At 45.5% G+C, this 5572-nt stretch overlaps 2 protein-coding genes across 2 annotated transcripts in view; one reads left to right on the forward strand and one right to left on the reverse strand.

Moving 5' to 3' along the window:
- Positions 1-5572, reverse strand: part of LOC149453334 (uncharacterized) — a 320806-nt gene that overhangs the window by 95091 nt on the left and 220143 nt on the right. The gene's annotated exons all lie outside the window — the stretch shown is intronic.
- LOC149453340 (uncharacterized) overlaps positions 1-5572 on the forward strand; it is a 66497-nt gene that overhangs the window by 7094 nt on the left and 53831 nt on the right. The window lies entirely within an intron of this gene.

Genomic DNA, 5572 nt, shown 5'->3' on the forward strand with positions numbered 1-5572 from the left:
ATACAGGTAATGAGTGCAGGACAGAGGAGCCTCTTAAAGAAGAAGGTAGATGGAGAGGCCAGAAGGTCCAGGTCCACATGTGTGTCAGATAATACATGGAGCCACTGTCATCGCCATGTAGAATATACCCATGGCTGCCATCTTGATTCTACTCATGGTCACAGTGGAAGACTCCGAAGTTTCAGAGTCATTATCTTTATCGGGGATACAGAGCTTGTCACATTCAGTTGCTTGAAGAGCATGGCAGTGTCGTGTCATCAGTGTACCCCCTTATGTTGATGGTGGGTAGAGGAGGGCCCCCTTACATTGTACAGTAAGTGGAGGTTAGCTCTGTTTATATTGTCGGTGGCTGAAGAATTGCCTCCTTACATTGGTAGTCAGTTGGAAGGATGTCCCCTTTCATTGGTGGTCAGTGGAAAGAATGTCCCTTACATTGCTGGTCAGTAGGAAGAATGTCCCTTATATTGGTGGTCAGTTGGAAGAATGTCACATTGGTGGTCAGTGAGAAGAATATCCCCTTACTATGCTGGTCAGTTGTAAGGATGTCCCCTTACATTGGGGGTCAGTGGGAAGAATGTCCTTTACATTGGTGATCAGTGGGAAGAATGTCCCTTACATTGGGGGTCAGTGGGAAGAATGTCCCTTACATTGGTGATCGCAGCAAAACTCTGTGAGGTGATCACAGTGCCACTCAGTGTGCGGTCAATCCACAGATGGCCCCTCACCTCCTTGATGCGACCCACTGGGCCAAACAGCTATGTAGGTGACCTTATACACCCAATAAGGTATCATCAAAGGATGGAACGTTTGGATAGATCCCTAAAATATCTTCTCCTATCTCCTAGGTACTCGATTCCACAAAACCGTTTAAGATACCATTAAAAACAAAGAAGATCCTCCATAGTGTAATCCAGTTTGAATAATACCATGAATATAAATAAAATGCCCACTCACATGTAAAATGACAAAGATCAGCTTTTTCCCATATCATGGGTGTGTTTCCATGGTTCTCATGCTAAGAAATGCATGCAGCTCCACTTGCTCCACAATCCCTCCAGAAATGGCACCGACGCCGGAAATGACGTCACCGCGCCACCGGAAATGATGTCAGTGCGTACCTTAACGCGTTTACGTCACGATCCACGTGACTTCCTCAGAGTGTCAGACCTAACACTGAATATTTATTGTGCATTCTATATGTGATTTTTCCATTTATCTCATTTGTATTTTAGTATACAGTAGGTTGTTAGCGCTGCACTATTTTTTGTATTTTTATGTTTTTTCCTTGTGGTTGAGGCGAGTGTGTGCTGCTTATTAATAGGTGTTCCATTGAGCGCAGGAGTTGTTTTCATTATCTAGCAGTTGGAAGGATGTTCCTTACTATGATGGGCAGTTGGAAGGATGTCCCCTTACATGACTGACCATTGAAAAGAATGTTCCCTTATATTGGTGGCTAGTGGGCGGAATGCCCTTTACATTGATTATTAATGGGAGGAATGTTCCCTTACATGGGTGGCCTATGGGAAGAATATCTCCTTACATTGGTGGTCAGTTGGAAGAATGCCCTTTACATTGGTGGTCAGTGGGAAGAATGCCCCTTACATTGGTGGTCAGTGGGAAGAATGTCTTCTTACATTGGGGGTCAGTGGGAAGAATGTCTTCTTACATTGGGGGTCAGTGGGAAGAATGTCCCTTACATTGGTGATCAGTGGGAAGAATGTCCCTTACATTAGTGGTCAGTGGGAAGAATGTCTTCTTACATTGGTGGTCAGTGGGAAGAATGTCTTCTTACATTGGGGGTCAGTGGGAAGAATGTCTCCTTACATTGGCAATAAGTGGGAAGAATGTCCTTTACATTGGTGGTCAGTGGGAAGAATGTCTTCTTACATTGGGGGTCAGTGGGAAGAATGTCTCCTTACATTGGCAATAAGTGGGAAGAATGCCCCTTACATTGGGGGTCAGTGGGAAGAATGTCCCTTACATTGGTGATCAGTGGGAAGAATGCCCCTTACAGTGGTGGTCAGTGGGAAGAATGTCCCTTACATTGGGGATCAGTGAGCAGAATGTCCCTTACATTGGGGGTCAGTGGGCAGAATGTCCCTTACTTTGGCAGACAGTTTGAAGACTTGCCCCCATACATTGGTGGTCAGTGTGAAGGATCTTACTCACATTGCTTGTCAGAGCCAAGCTCTGCACAAACTCCATGATTCTTACTATAGTTAGCTACATTTATAGCATGTAGTTGCATTAATGTATAGGACTATAACAACGAGGTAGGTACCAAACATGCCTACCCTACAAGGTGTAGAGGGTGATTGAGACTCCTTACATCTCCTAAGGAACAAATGTATAAGACTTTTAATATGAGGACACTTACGTGTGCAAGGACCCAGCGATGTCCTCACCTGAGTTGATTCTTCAATCGGCTTCAGGTGCAGGAATTAGCATCCTAAATAAGGGAAACCGGCAGTGAAGCCTTGCAGCTCCACATCCAGCTTCCTACTGCATGTGTGCAAAGCGTGCTGCACTGTGATGTGTCCAGAAGACCGCAGGGGAATGATGGGGGGAAACTTCTGGCTCAGATCACCATGGCTTATCTGACCAGAAGTGGGAGCTGGTACCTGTCAAAACCCCCCCCAAAAAAAGTTCCAAATGTGGCAGTGGATATGATTGCTGCCTACCTTGTTACCAACCTCGGCCTTGGCTCTTGACCAAGATTTTGCCTAATGATTCTGTACCTTGTTACCAACCTCGGCCTTGGCTCTTGAGCGAGATTTCGCCTGATGATTCTGTACCTTGTTACCAACCTCGGCCTGGGCTCTTGACCGACATTTCACCTAATGATTATGTATGTTGTTACCAACCACGGCCTGGGCTCTTGACCGAGATTTCGCAGAATGATTCTGTACCTTGTTACCAACCTCGGCCTGGGCTCTTGACCAAGATTTCACCTGATGATTTTGTACCTTGTTACCAACCTCGGCCTGGGCTCTTGACCGAGATTTCGCCTAATGATTCTGTACTTTGTTACCAACCTCGGCCTGGGCTCTTGACCAAGATTTTGCCTAATGATTATGTACATTGTTACCAACCTCGGCCTGGGCTCTTGACCGAGATTTCGCCTAATGATTCTGTATCTTGTCACCAACCTCGGCCTTGGCTCTTGACCAAGATTTCACCTAATGATTCTGTACCTTGTTCTGCACTTGACACCAGCGCTCCCAAATTCAAGTCTTCAGTTCCAACCTTCTGGCACCTGTGCCCTTCCATTGACCTAGTAGCACCTGTCCCATCTTCCAGGGGTGCTCAGATGGGAGGTCATCTTTAACATCCCTGGCTCTTCATACAGGTACGTGACATTTGTTATCTATATCTATCATTGCTTTTATTAAATGTTATATTAAATGTTATAAGTATTTGTGAGGTCTCTTTTTGCACATATAGAAAACAACCCCAAAACCGTAACGAAAATAGCTAAAAATATGAATGCAAGTTACTCGCTAGGGGGAGAACCTCCAGGGAGATCTACAACGGAAAAGGATCTGGAGGTCCTCGTAGACTCTGCAATAGCATGCAATGCCAAGCTGCAGCAAGCAAGGCCAACAGACTATTGGCATCCATTAAAAAGGATGTTTTACTCCAGAGATAAAACTACAATTCTACTACTTTACAATATTCTCGTTTGGCCGCATCTTGACTATGCCGTCCAGTCTGGTCACCAATCCTCAGGAAGGACGTGCTTTAATTGGAGAAAATCCAGAGAAGGGCAACAATACAGAAAATTGTTATCCATACTTACCGTAATTTTTCCTTCCTGTCCTGTTCTCACGTCAGCACACACTGGGTTAAGCCCCGGGACCACCTCCAATAGCTAGAATAAAAGACACTTCTCCCCCCCCCAATGCTTGAGTTACCATTAAAGGATTTGTATATTCCAATTATCTCCGCTTTGAATTGTCTCTTCTCCAGGGAGGATAAGTTTCATGCTTGTAGTCGTTCCTCATAACTGTGGTTCTTCAGCCCCATTTCCTGGCCCACCTCACATCAGCACACAATGGGTTAACCTTCCACCCTCCAAAAGCTAGAATAAAAGACCCCCCCCCCCTCTCGGTGTTCCATAACTAGATAGCGACAGGCCACCAGGGAGGGGAGAGTTGTGCTAATGTGAGGATAGGCCAGGAAAGGAAAGTTACGGTTAGCATGGATAACAATTTTGCCCTCTTCCTGGCCCACCTCACGTCAGCACACAATGGGTAAAAACCCAAGGACCACCTCCAATAGCTAGAATAGAAGACACTTCCCCCCCAGGCTCTTGGTGTTCCACAACTAGATAGCGACAGGCCACCAAGAAGGGGAGAGTTGTGCTAATATGAGGATAGGCCAGGAAAGGAAAATGACGGTAAGTATGGATAACAATTTTGCAGTGTACCTGGCCCATCTCATGTCAGCACACAATGGGTTAAACCCCGGGACCACCTCCAATAGATATAATAAAAGACACTCCCCCCCCAGGCTCTCTGTGTTCCATAACTAGATAGCTACAGGCCACCAAGGGGAGAGTTGTGCTAATATGAGGATAGGCCAGAAGAAAATTACGGTAAGTATGGATAACAATTTTGCCATCTTCCTGGCCCATCTCACGTTAGCACACAATGGGTTAAACCCCAGGACCACCTCCAATACCTAGAATAAAAGACCCCCCCCCCCCCAGGCTCTCAGTGTTCCATAACTAGACAGCTGCAGGCCACCAAGGAGGGGAGAGTTGTGCTAATGTGAGGATAGGCCAGGAAAGGAAAATTACGGGAAGTATGGATAACAATTTTGCCGTCTTCCTGGCCCATCTCATGTCGGCATACAATAGGAATGAACTAGCAATGAACAGGCGAGAAAAGGAACACCCATCCAAAAAAGATATGCTGCACGCAAAATTAACTTGAATTCATTGTTTGGTAAGGCTGCTGAGACCCCAGATGTCCCGAATTTTGTGGATGCTGCTGCCTGAACATCTAGGTTTTAATGGTGCAGGAAGGTCATACATGAAGTCCAACTGGCCGTCTTGAAGAACCAAAATAAGAACAACACCAGGAGCCGTGGAGGGTTGGGGTGAATGGTCTTTTATTCTAGCTTTTGGAGGGTGGAAGGTTAACCCATTGTGTGCTGACGTAAGGTGGGCCAGGAAAGCCAATAATGGGGCTGAAGGACCCCCGTTATGAGGAACGACTACAACCATGGAACGTATCCTCCTTGGAGAAGAGACCGTTCAGAGGGGATATGATTGGAATATACAACTCCTTGACTGGTGAATCTAGCATGGAGAGGAAACTATTAAAAATAGAAAATCGCTATAAATAACATATTTTTACTAAAATTATGGCATTTCATTATTTTGTGGAATACTTTGCTTTTTGGGGGGATATCATTCATATAACGACAATGAAGACCACTATGAGGAAGACGTTGAAGTACAGTGGTGGCAAGACAGGTATTTATATTCTCCACATGGTGGGGATTTCACTTATTGGCAGTGAACCCCACAGAGAGGAAGTGATGTAATACCAAAGGAAGTTCCGGG

This window comes from Staurois parvus, unplaced genomic scaffold (assembly GCF_062004578.1).
Source record: "Staurois parvus isolate SC_StPar_1 unplaced genomic scaffold, SC_StPar_1.0 ptg000449l, whole genome shotgun sequence".
Taxonomy (NCBI): domain Eukaryota; kingdom Metazoa; phylum Chordata; class Amphibia; order Anura; family Ranidae; genus Staurois; species Staurois parvus.